Source organism: Lycorma delicatula, chromosome 3, assembly GCF_047948215.1.
Source record: "Lycorma delicatula isolate Av1 chromosome 3, ASM4794821v1, whole genome shotgun sequence".
NCBI lineage: Eukaryota > Metazoa > Arthropoda > Insecta > Hemiptera > Fulgoridae > Lycorma > Lycorma delicatula.
In genome coordinates, this window is record NC_134457.1 from 208,211,876 (window position 1) to 208,225,402 (window position 13,527).

Genomic DNA, 13,527 nt, shown 5'->3' on the forward strand with positions numbered 1-13,527 from the left:
GGAAAATGATTTCAGTAAGTCGTTAACTTTTTTTATTTCTTAATTGTTGATGTGATTTGATTAAATAATGATTTTGTTTGCTTCCGAGTTCAAATAATACCGTTTACTTAGAGGCATCTTAATTTTCTGTTGAAAGTTGATTAGAAGTTAAGTCTAGAGTAAAAATGGTTTATTAACCAATTTATTTTATTGGTATAAATATTTCATGAATGTTATGATTTAATAATTCGATTTACTTTTCTGGTAGTTAAAGCAACCACTAACAGTTTGAATAATAGATTTGTGCCATATGATGCTATCGAAACTGAAGCTGTTTTGTCTGTGGATGATGATGCACATCTCAGACATGATGAAATTATGTTTGGATTCCGGTAATTTATGTTATTTTGTTACATAACCCTGATTATCTAGTAATTACTAATTGATGTACAGTAAAGGTTTAAAAAGTAAACCTGCTTTATATTTAAAAATAAAAAGCTGACAAAGAGCTGCATAGGTTTCTTTGCTTTGCTCTTGATAGATTTTTATTTCAGATACACTAATGTTTTTTAAATTTTAATGACTTAATTAAGTAATATTTAGAGTACAATCGCAAAAAAGATCAAAATGTTCATAAAAAAATTATGTTCCAATTTGACCCCCTGGATCAAAATACCTTACAGATTTTGCAGTATTTAAGTTCAATTTAGAAAGAAATAAAGATTCTTAGTAAAATATTTTGGGTCCCAATTGACCTACGACCAAATGAAAATGACTTTGAACTTGAAAAACAAATGAAGTATCAGCAATTACAAAAAATCCAAAAAATTAATAACCTGTGTTATGATTTCCATATAAGAAAACATTTTAAGTAAAATTTTTCACTGTAATATAAAACCTGTTTAATGATATTGGAAGAAAAATAATAAAATGTGAAATTGGGTGCCACCTAACCCACTTGTTGATAGGAATGCTGAAAGAAAATTATGCAGCCCAAAAATATTATGCCTGTTTTCATGCATAATTTTTGCAATCCACTTAAACAATCTCAGCCGTACCTCAAGTGTTATAAAACGATTTGAAAAGATGAGGTGTCATTTTGTTCACAGTAAAAGACTTAACATTTTATCTAATAAAACGTAATTTGAAAAAGTAATTTTTATGTAATTAGTAATGATTAGAAAAAAATTAATGGCCACCAGAATTGTCATTGAACATTGAAAATGGAACATATTGAAATTTCCAAAGGTAAAATGCTCAGATTTATTTATTTTGTAGGTGTTGGTTGGGTACATGCAACCAGATTTCATTAAAATATCCCAATCCATTCATAAAGCACATATATTTTACTCGAAAAAACCAAGAATGATGGACAGAGAAAAATGAAACAAGATAGGGCATTTTCCATGTGAATTTTTTTGTTTATTTTGATGTTTTAAATCAGTCCATTTAGTTTGGGCAACACCTCCCAAGACATTCTGTATAACTATTGCTGTAGGTGGAAATAAATATTGCTACCATGATGCCCTCTTGTCCAGTTGTGTTGAAAAGTAGGCCAAAGATGAAATACATATAGTCAAATAATTGTTCCAAATTTCAACTTTTTTGGTCAGCAGTTTTCAAGATATAGGATAGAAATTCTTTAGAAATAATGTTGGGTATCCCCACCCTAAAATCCAATTGACTAAAAAGTTTGGAATTTTAACTAACATAATAAGTACTTTCATCATACTAAAGCTTTATTTTTTATGACCGCTATACAAAAGTAAAAAAATTCAAAATTATAAAAATTAATCCTTCGCTTTTTTTATTTTATCCAAAATTGTATATTATTATCCTGACCTCCATAGGAAAAGACAGCTGCCTTGTGATAATCCCAGTCACCACTCAACCCCTTCCGTTCCTAGCCCTGATAGTCCTTACCAGAGGTCGTCTTTTAAACCCTCTAAACCTGATAACACATCATAGTCATCAGTTTGGCATGTCAGGATGACACTGATACAAATGCCTCGGCAGTTATTTCCATCAGTATATTTACACAACTTATCGCCTTTGTATGGCTTCTTCCAACCACAGCCTCCTACTATAATATGTAACCGTCAACTATCAACCTATTCGCAGAAGCGCGATCCCTGCACCTTCCTCTAACTCAAAGTTTCAGACAAAATCTCTTCCCATATCTAACTTCAGATAGACTATGGACTCAGATCATTACTTGATTGAACTTTTACTAAAAATACTATTCTCATACTAACAAAATAAGTGTTGATGACAACAACGACAATTTTGTCCTACAATTCAATTTACTCGAAGTAAATTGACTACTCAAAAAAAAAAAAAAAAAGACTTAATCACAAATTTATAATATGCTACTAATGAAAATATTCCCTATCTCTCTCTATTGTTCACTTTCAGGAGCGAAGTCAATCCTACAACACAGCTCCATCACCAAGTTCTCCACGCATCCATTCTCATCCTAACTGAATATCTCGGCTAACTGTGGTTCGATACTAAAATAAATACTTGGTTCGATACTTGGTGAAGTAAGCACTCAGCTGAGCCGTTAGCTACCCGTATTACTATTCTATGTATACATTCATAACAGCATCAGACCTCAGCCATCCTCTGCAGGGCTTAGAATCTCAAGAGCCAGTAACTATGTTCCATTCCCTTTTGGTTTTCTAAATAACATGCAGATTTACACCAACATTGATCTTTGCAAGCTCTAACTACTTTGGTACATTCAACTTCATACCTGGGGTATACATATAAGACATGATGCACATCATCAATGGCCCTACATTCTGGACCACAAACCTGAATTAATCAACCAAATCTGGCCTACCTGTCTCAAAAAGTACCATGTACAGAAAGAAACTATGTAATATGCTGATGGGGGAAATCTACCTAACAACCTATGTACTTCTAAGGAAAAATACCATGCCTGTAATTGTCATAGCACGATTTAGTTCATATGACCTATCGTAAATGGAAGGTCATCTATTTCTTTTCTGCGCCCAGAGGTATGTTGGCCTACTGTCTTGGCATCGTAGTGTAGGATGCCTCATATATAGCAGTTTTTTGAGCCATTTTCAAAGAATTTATATTGAGTCAGTCCAGAGATATTAATCAAAATACAGAACAACATATAAGTATATGCATATCTGGAACTTTTTATGGTTTTATTTTTTGTTTTTTGACTCGCGGTCATGAAACATCGACATTTACAAAACATACGATTGAAATTTTGGATCAATTTATTTACTTTCAGTTTATAGGTGTAGGTGGTTTACATAAGAAAATAAAAACCATGATGAAATCATAATCGTTTTTATTCCACAAAAAGTTGGCAATTTTTGCTTTGACATATATATATTATTTATAAATAATAGAAGGAAGTTAAATAAAATATTACCAAAAAGTGTACATTCTTTGTTGATTCCTTCACAAGGCAGGAAGCTGTATTCATTTATAATTTAATTATTCCACAACAACTGGAATAGAATCTTTGAAAATAATAGGATAATAGTGAGAATTAAAAGCCATTAGTTGAAACTATGTTTAATGGTCTGGGGTCCATATAGATCTCCAAATTTAAACAATTCTTATGAGTGTATTACCTATTTAGAAAAAATTAAGTCCACCCACAAACTATTTTTCTTTTTTTTTTAAGAACTGATGTGATTTTAAACAACATTTTAAGAGTATAATAAAATTATGATTCAGATTTGGTTGTTTTCTGATGAGTTAAATTACTCTGATGAGTTTTGAACAGTGATCTTTGCTGTTTTAAAAAAACAAGTTATTTAGAGTAATGTATAATATTGGTTCATTTTAAATGAGAGATTGATTAGATAATGAGTAATATTAAAATAAAGATAAATAATATATCAAATAAAGGGGATAAAATAAGATGATTTTAAGACTTATTTCAAACCAAAGCAGAATTTCTGCGTTAATTATATTTTCATCTATGTTGTAATTGTTATCCACATTTCATCGCCTGTTATGTTTTTTAAGGTTTTACCCTGATTTGACCTATATGACAGCTCCTATCTGATAATGATGGGGTTTTCTTTCTGTACCTTAATCATTGTTTAAATTGTATTAAAACACAATGCATGTTCTGTTTTTTCTTTTACAAATTCACTTTTTTCACAATTTAACAGTTTTTACAACTACTTTTTTATTACAATCATCATAAATTGATGTTAATGGCCATAAAGTTTATTCATTGTCCTTGATGGTAATAAATTTGTTTTCATATGTCCTTGTAACAGTTTTGAAAGTTAATGTAGAAGGTTTTTCCCAATGAAAAACAAAAAAAATGGCATAATGTAAATAGTTTTTTTAATACTCTTTAATTTTTTTTTTTCATCAAGAAAATCTTCAGAAAAATACAAAAAATCATCTTATTAAGTCATTATAGAATATTAAGAAAAATCAGTAGTTTAATTCAGGTCATGGGAGAAGTTTTTAATAACTCTTTTATTAGTGCCATAAAATATATGAACTTTTTGTTGTATAGAGGTACTTTTTCTTATTCTAATGTTTGTTTAAACAGTACACAACATAATGATGCAAAAATAAGAAAAACAGTTTTATATACTTAAGAAGTTAAAGATGTAGTATGATTTGTTGATAAAAATATAATTACAATTTTTGTTATGATTTGAAATTCACTTCTTTTGGGTCTGGGTAAAGTTCAGACCTCTTATTTGCCATAAAATGTAATCTAATCTGCAGCCTCTTAGTACAAACGGTTAGGTTTTACGTTTGTTAAAATTAATTACCAAACTTGTAGGATTTTTTTCGCCAGATTTTGAATTAAATTATTTAATCAAGTTCTAAAATCTTATAGAACCATACAATTATAACTTAGTGACTATGTCATAGGTGAGATATATTCAATGTCCTGGTTATATGCGTTTCAAAATAGTTAATTATCTATGATAAAAAGGGGATCAGTTATCTATGTGCTACTCTGAATAATATTAATAATACATGAAAGTTATTACAATCCATTGTTTCCTGTATTTTTTTTTTTTTTGTTAATGATTAAATTTTATTACTACTTACATTAGCGGGTATATAATTCTTTTGTAAAACTGGTTTCGGACTCAGCCCATCATCAGGTACATGATTTTAAAACTAATAAGAAGCTGATCAACTTATTTATTATAAAATAAAGTGATGTACAGAATATATTGCAATTATAAGTTCATCCAATAACATATTGTTTATATCATAGTAGTATTAATAAACATAGTTTATAATTCTATATATTTATTTTATTTTATTTAATATTCTATAGATATTTATATGTAATGTTTATATAATAATATTATACAAGCATTTTTCAAGTGTGGTCGTCATATTGCACTTGAAAAGTATTTTGTCATTATTATTCTAATGTATACAAAAAAAAAATAAATAAATAATGTGAGATCTCATTACATACAGATTATTATGTACATATATAACAGAGCAACTTTTCTTCAATATCTATGGTTTCTAATGGTTTGACCTTTTCTAAAAGTTTAATTTTGGCGGCTATCTGTTCTTCTTCTATCAATATTGTAGCTTTCAACCTTTTTTTTTCTTTCTCCAATTTTTTCATATTATCATTTTTAAATAGTTGTACGTACTATAAAAATATTGTAAATCGACTAAAAATATTTATTACTGTGTGTAAAATGATATTAATATATTTTGAATTTATTGCTTGTATTGACATTAATTAAAAAATAATAATAATATTGATAAGTAAGTAAAATAAATTCTCAGATTAATATCTTTATTTTTCCAAAAACCGATTTCCTTTTCCTATTTTATAATATTTGATTTTTGTTTTTAATAGATGATGAAATTACATTTACTGAATCACATGTTTTTTTGTTTGAAGATATCTCCATATTGGTGTTGTTGAACATTGTTAATTTGTTAAAAATTTAAGCAAATTAAATTATATATTTTTATTTAATAATTTTTAGATATGAAAGTAAAAAAAAAGAAAATCAAGTAAGACCTGGGTGTACATCGAAAAGTAGTATTATCAGTTACTACAAACAAACTACCAAAATTCATTATAAATAAAGAAATAATCTGATTAAATTCATATAAATTGAAAATTTTTATAATATAGATGAGATTAATAAAATGCCAGTTTATAAGTAATAATAAATTTATAAAATTAAAAGAGAAACACTATTTTGTATATTTTAAGTTAATACTAAGACGTATAAATTAAAAAAAAAAAAAAATTAAATCCACCGGGTGTGTCTAGCGGTAAACTCGTTGTCGTAGTCAGCTGATTTTGAAGGTGACAAGTTCTCAGGTTCAAATCCTGATAAAGATAGTTGCTTTTATTCGGATTTGAATACTAGATCCGTGGATACCGGTGTTCTTTGGTGGTTGTGGTTCAATTAACCACACATCTCAGGAATGGTCGTCTTAAGTTTATTGAAGACTATACATTTACCGGTACAATAGTATTTCACCGATAAGCCGCTAATGATTATGTTGATGAGAATAAAATATAAAAGTAATAAAAAAATGTAATTTAAATTTAATTATTTTAAAAAAAAATTATTAAAAAGTAACAGATTCGATAAATTAATTAACCAACTTATATAGTGTTTCTAATTCTCAAATATTAGAGCAGGAATTATTTGAATTAGTAAGTGGAGAGTAAAGTTGTAAAAAAAATTTAGGTAGAAATGACAACAGAAATTAAAAAAAAAAACCGAAGTCAAGCTTAGCGGGCGGTATTCCACTCTTCTGTTTGGCAGAAAGACAAGACGTGCTTCTCTCCATCACCTTGGGAAGGCTTCAGAAACTCAGAAATAACTGAAGAATTAATTGAAAAAAGTCAAGCTTTTAGATTAGAAATAAAATTCTGTAAAATAAAAAAAATAAAAAATAAAAAAATAATCTCTATTTTTCACAAAGATGATATAATATTATAAATGGACAAAACAGGAAACCCACTAATGAATAAGTAATGCATAGAATCATTATTAAAAACTGGGAGAGATTACATGAAGAGTTACTTATCGATATGTCTTAAAAAACTGTTCAACATACTTGACACCAGACGTCAAAAATCAACATCATGTCTGCAGTTACAGAAATTCTATTTTGATAGCAAGAAAGAAAAAGTTATTTTGAAGTATTTTATGATTCATGGGGTACTGTTCATAAGAATACATTCCTAATGAGCAGACAGTGAAAAAGGAGATATAGCAGTATCTTTTGTAGTTTATGGGATCTAGTAAGAAGGAAGCATCCTGAAAAATGGGAAACAAAGAATTGGATTATTTTCCACTACAATGCACCAGGATATTTACTCATGCTTTTCAAACATTATCTGGTGTAACACAATGTAGCATTTCTGGAACAACCACCATATTCTCATATCTTAAGCTGATTTTTATTTGTTTCGATGCTTGAAAAATGCTCTGAAGGAGAAAAGATAAAGAGCACCAATGACCAGTGTGACGAAGCAGTTGAGGATGATACCACATAGTAGGTGCCAGGAATGTTTTTAGCAACTTTTCAGACATTGGTAAAAATAATGTTCTTTAACTTTTTCATACAAGCAGTTTTTGAAAAATAAAGTAATTCCAAAAATGTTTTGAATCTACTTATAAATAAATATATATATATATTTATATCAGAATGAGCTGAGAGGTTTTTTCTATACTTAATAGAAAATGAGCAAGAAAAAATGATTTAATGGAATAAGAAAGGAAACATTTGAAACATCATTGATCCTTTTATTTTCAGAGCTGCATAGTTTTTCTATAAAATCACCACATGCCTCAATAGACTAACATCATCACATTAGTTTTTGAATAGGAGTCTGAATCAATAGAAATCTTAATTTGACTACAGGATGAATACAGCAGTAATGAAAAATCCAGGCGTTTAATTGCTGTGTTGATTTGATTTAATGCAGTATAAGTTTCAGTATAACATTCAGGATTTATTGTTGTTTTCCAAAACATAAAAACTGATTGCTGATTTCTTGAACATATTATTTTTTAATAAGTCCAGAATTAAAAAAAAAAGATCTTCCCAGCAGAAGCTTGAGTTTTGAATTTCTGAGTTTCTTGAGTTTTGGCTGGGATGGTTTCTTGTGGCAGTATTTCATGAACTGCTTTTTGTCCTCAAGGTCATAATTATGGAATCAAGTATCATCAATTATAATGATCTTTAACAAGTCCTCACCTTCTTCAAAACATTTCAGGAGTTTCCAAGAAATTCAAGCTCTCTTAGCTTTTATGTCGTCAGACAGCATACACAGTACACATGTGGCAAAAACTTTGTGGAATACAAGAACTTTAATAATGTAGCCCATTCTCTCGATAGATATTCCTAATTCAAAAGCAGTTTGATTCAATTTTTGTGAGGATCAGTTCAACAAGAGCTTGATAAAACTGATCATTTATAGCCACAGGTCTCCATTTTGTGGTAAACTGTATATATATAAATATATATATATATAATATATATGGTATAATATATTATAGAATATAATATGATATAGGATAGGACAGATGTCTTACTATCTGTCCTATCCTATCCTATACATTTAACATTTTGAGTTGCCCACTTGGTGTTGGCTTGGAGTGTGGGAGTCTGATACTGTAAAATAGGTAATTTCAAGAAATTCATTAAATTTCATTTTTCTGTGTTAACTGCTAAAAAGTTATGTGTTTGTCTATACTTTATTAATGTGTGAATAAATTACTTGTAAATAAAAACATTGTATTAGAATAATAAGTGAATATATTTGTACACATTTTAGGTGCATGTTTGTGTGTATATATGTCTATGTACATAAAGATTAGTCTATATATCCGTAATCAATTGGTATTTTTTGTTTTGAGAGTTATATTTATTCTCATATTACTTTTTTCTAACTGGATTTGGATTATTTGTACCAGAGTGTGAGACTAAAATCAAAAGGAAGGAGATACAGATAATTTCTGGGCCTAAAAATCAAACCACAGAAATTAGAACTGGCATTCGGTTTTACAGGTTATTATATTTATGACAAGAAAGCTTAAAAATTGCTGAATTTTAGCAATAAACTTTATTATTTTATAAAAGCAAATGATATATTCTATTTTATAAATAAGTGCCTTAATCGTCAAGCCATTTTGTTATAATTGAAAATCCTTAAAAAACTTTTTTTAAATTTTGTCAAACAAACTTGGACTGTAAAAAAATAATTTTAATTTAGATAGATGGCTTTTAAGGTAAACTGTGTATATGGCATATCAAAAAATTATATAAAAGAATTTATACGTACAAGGTGTCTCATAAAGAAATGCAAAGAATTTCAGGAAATTAATTTACTTTTTATGTTATACTTAATGACGTTTAATGAGAAATTAAAACAAAACTGTTCTGTGATACTTTTATAAGCATATTTATACTTTCAGATTTTTGAATGTCATAATTTTGATTTTACAGTTAAATAGAAAGAAATTGTTATTAATTAAAGAAATCTATTATTATTATTATTATTCTTAAGCAATATATAAATTAATCTTCAGATGCTTTTTTCTCCCATTAGATAATTAAACAAAAACCTTCATTTTCATGTATGTTCTTTTTTAAAATTATTTACTGTTCTATTGTGATTTACTATACTTTCATAAAAAAATAATAATAAAAGCATTTTTTAGAAAAGAGTAACATGTTTGTTTCTTAGGAATTAAGTCAGAGAATAGAAATAGAAGCATTAGAATATAGAGTAAAACATGCTGAAGGCCGAGCAGAACGACAAGAAAAATTGTGTAGGGAGATTCAGGAAGAACTAATTTCAATGGACACATCATGGGAAAGAAAATTACTTAAATGGGAGGAAACACAGGTACGATATATGCGTAATGAATGGTAATGTTAAAGAATTATATCACATGTTAAAATGAAATTCTTTTCTATTAATTTTTTTCCTTTGACTATTAATTTATATAAAACAAAAAAACTAAATGAAATTTAAAAGTTCAAAACTTCCTTCTTATTTTTTTATTATAACTTCAACTTTTTATAGATTTTGCCTGTTTTTATTCGCAGAAAAATTAATTTTTATTAGTAAAGTTGTTTATTTGTGTTATTTTTATTATTGCAACAAAAATGTCTATTGCTGATTATAATTTGCAGTTCATTCTTAATTTGAAATATATTAACTAGCAGCAATATTTTTTAAGCAGTTACAGATCCCTTATTAAATAAAAGTCTGCAGCCTAACAAGTTAGTATTGCAGAACACCACTACTTCTAGTTATTTATTTATTTATTTTTTGCTTTTTTATATATTATTTACTTGCAAGAGTTAAATTATCTACAAGGAAACACTTAACATAATGTTTAGATTTTTTTTTTTGTTTTTGTTACTGCATTGGCAGAGAAAACTTTTTAATGTTTTAGACTTACAAAATAAATATCTAAAGAAAGAGAATTTTGATATTTTTTTTTTTAACTTTGTTTTGATTACCAGTATTTACAAATGTAAATATTTGCATTAGATATTATTATTATAATTATTTCAGTTCGAAATGTGCAAGAAACTTTTTGAACCGCCGCAGGATATTGAGACTTCTCAAGGAGATATTCATTCAACTCCTTCATCTCCACCTCTTGTTTCTACACCCATTCCACCAACTTCTGTTTCCCAATTTCCTGTTGAATCACCTAAAGAAGTAAAGTCTTCAGTCGATACACCAACAACAGCTGTAGAAGTCCCCAAATTACAGCTACACCCAATTAGCCCTCAGAGTGATGCACGAATTGAACAACAGATTTCTATAATTGCTTCTCTTCAAGATCAGCTGTCTCAGGTTTGTTTTTATTTTTTATCTTCATTTTTTTTTAAATGAATGATTATTGTGTGAATAAGTAAGTATACATTCATTAAATTTAAGAAACATTTTAAATAATAGGAAAACTTATGTAACTTTATGCTGCTTTAGATATTGACTGAATATAGATGACATCTAATTTTCTGTATTATTTCTAAATTGAAATTATTGATACTATTTGCTGGTTATAAAATTAAATGATTTTAAAAATGAAAATTTTCGATTTCATTCAACTACAATGGATATTCAACAAGCATAACATCAGATTTCAGTGTGACAAGAATTTTTTAGCTGATGGGATAAATTTTGTGTAAATAAAACTTACAAATTCTTATGTACTCATATTATTGTGATTTCATCAACTGTTTTCATCTTGAAATATCTTTAAAGAATAGATTGTGACTATATTATTAAAAGAGTCTTTCTTTCATGGCACAAATGTCATTTGTTTTTTAATTTTAATAGTAAATGGTCACTTTTCATGACCAATTGTAAGGAGATGTTTATATATACATACAAAAGCTGTTTTATATATAAAAATGTCAGCCAGTACTTCAGTACTGTATTTCTATTATTAAAGCAAAAAATGTTCCCCTAAATCTAGGTTCATAAATGCCTATTTTATACATTTTCTATATTTCAGAAAACAATTTTTAAATATTTAAAACTGATTGAGCTATTTTAATGAATTATCTTAAACTTTCATTTCATGACAACTCAAAAACTACTAGTGCAAGTACTTGTTTATTAGCAATCTTAAGTATTTCAGTATGAAGAAAATGACTCCTTTTTTTCAATTGAACTTTTTAAGATGAATTATAATGGAAAAATGTTAGTGTAAGTAAATCTTGCTAGAAAATAATCAATTTGCAAAATAGTTTCATGTCAGTTAATTTTTTATCTACTGCTTAATTATATTAATCAATACCATTCAATTATATATGAATTGTTACAGCAAATCAGTGATATCATCCCCTCCAAGTTATCAAAAAATTTGATCTAGCCACCACATGACTTTCTTGTATGCCTATTACATTACATACACCTTTTTTTAAAAATGTATAGTACAAAAAACTTTGTTTATTAATAACTGATACTTTTTCATACTTTTTTTTTATTATTGAATTATTATTTAGCGTAATTTTTTTTTTTTATAATCGGAGGTTAATAATTATTAATAAATCAATATATTTAAATTTAAAAAAATGTAAAAAAAAAAGAGATGAAGTCTGATTCAAACCAATGTGCCGTCCCCTAGTAAGATCCAAATATTTCAATAATTAGAAATTTGTTTGGCTATAACTCTGGAACCAATGAAAATAAGTATCACTTATGATACATCGTTGAAAAGCTCTCAATGACTGCTTATTATTGCAGTTAAGAAAAAGTCCAAAATCCTGATTTTTTGGGCTTTGGGCTTTTTTAGACACTTTTGATCCAGACATTAGCAATCAAAATGGGGGGTACACAACTAGTTACAGCAGTACTACATCAAAAATTTCAGACATCCTACGGCTAATAAGTTTTGAGTTATGCGAGATATTACATATGTACATTCAGACGTCATGCTGAAATTAGTCAAAATGGATATTTACATTGAAATCTGAAAAGCAAAATTTTTCACGATCACAATACTTTCTTTACTTCGTACAAGGAAGTAAAAATACCAACTGTATATAAGTCAAATATACTTCAATCAGCTCTTTAATAATTATGTTTTATAATACAATATAATATATTAACTCTTTGTATATATATGTCTTAGAATATTTATAAAATTAAAAAAACAGTTGATCATAGAGTTTTTATGTAGAAAACTACATAAAAACTCTATCTAAAAACTCTACATAAAAACTCTATCATAATAACTCTACATAAAAACTCATCAATGTGATAGATTACACATTGATAGATTATTGTGAATGTATATTATTTTGATTATTATTTTAAATTTTGATATTGCTACTTTTCTGTGAGATATGGCAAATTTGTACATAAATTGTGAAATGGCTGATATGCATTGATGTATGGAGAAACAGATGGTGGATAGTTTTGCCAAACAGGGTCCACCTGTATCACAAAGCTTATTTGGATCATTGGCCTTCCTGAAAATGTTCTTCAAATTGACAACAATTTATAAAATTGGTACCGATGAGCCTCTTAACTCTAAGCAAATGTTTATGATAGACCGAGGTTTGTCTTCACGCTTGAATTAGAAACACAGGTGTTGAACAAAATTGAAAAGTCAAGGATTGTCATGTACAGGATCACAGTCAGGAAAGTATTTACAGTAAGAGCTTCCAGCTCTTATTGGCTGATTTTCAATGCAGAACAGACTAGTTTTTTCTAATTTTATTGTTAACCCTAACTACCAATACTTTCTAAGGATTAAATTAATAATGTCTTTTTGTATTTTAAAATATAAATTAAATTAGTTTTAAGAGTACAGTAAATATTTTTATTTTTTTTATTTTGTGATAAGGATTATTGTACTAAAATGTGTGCGTGTTTTTATATATATATATACACAAGGCTATTCAGAAAGTAAGGAACGTTTTGGAATTTTAAAAAAACCAAGTACAAGAAAAACTTTTTATTATATACATGTGAAAGAGGGACTAAAATACTACTTTTCAACATAATCACCATACAAATTCAGGCACTTATCATAGCAG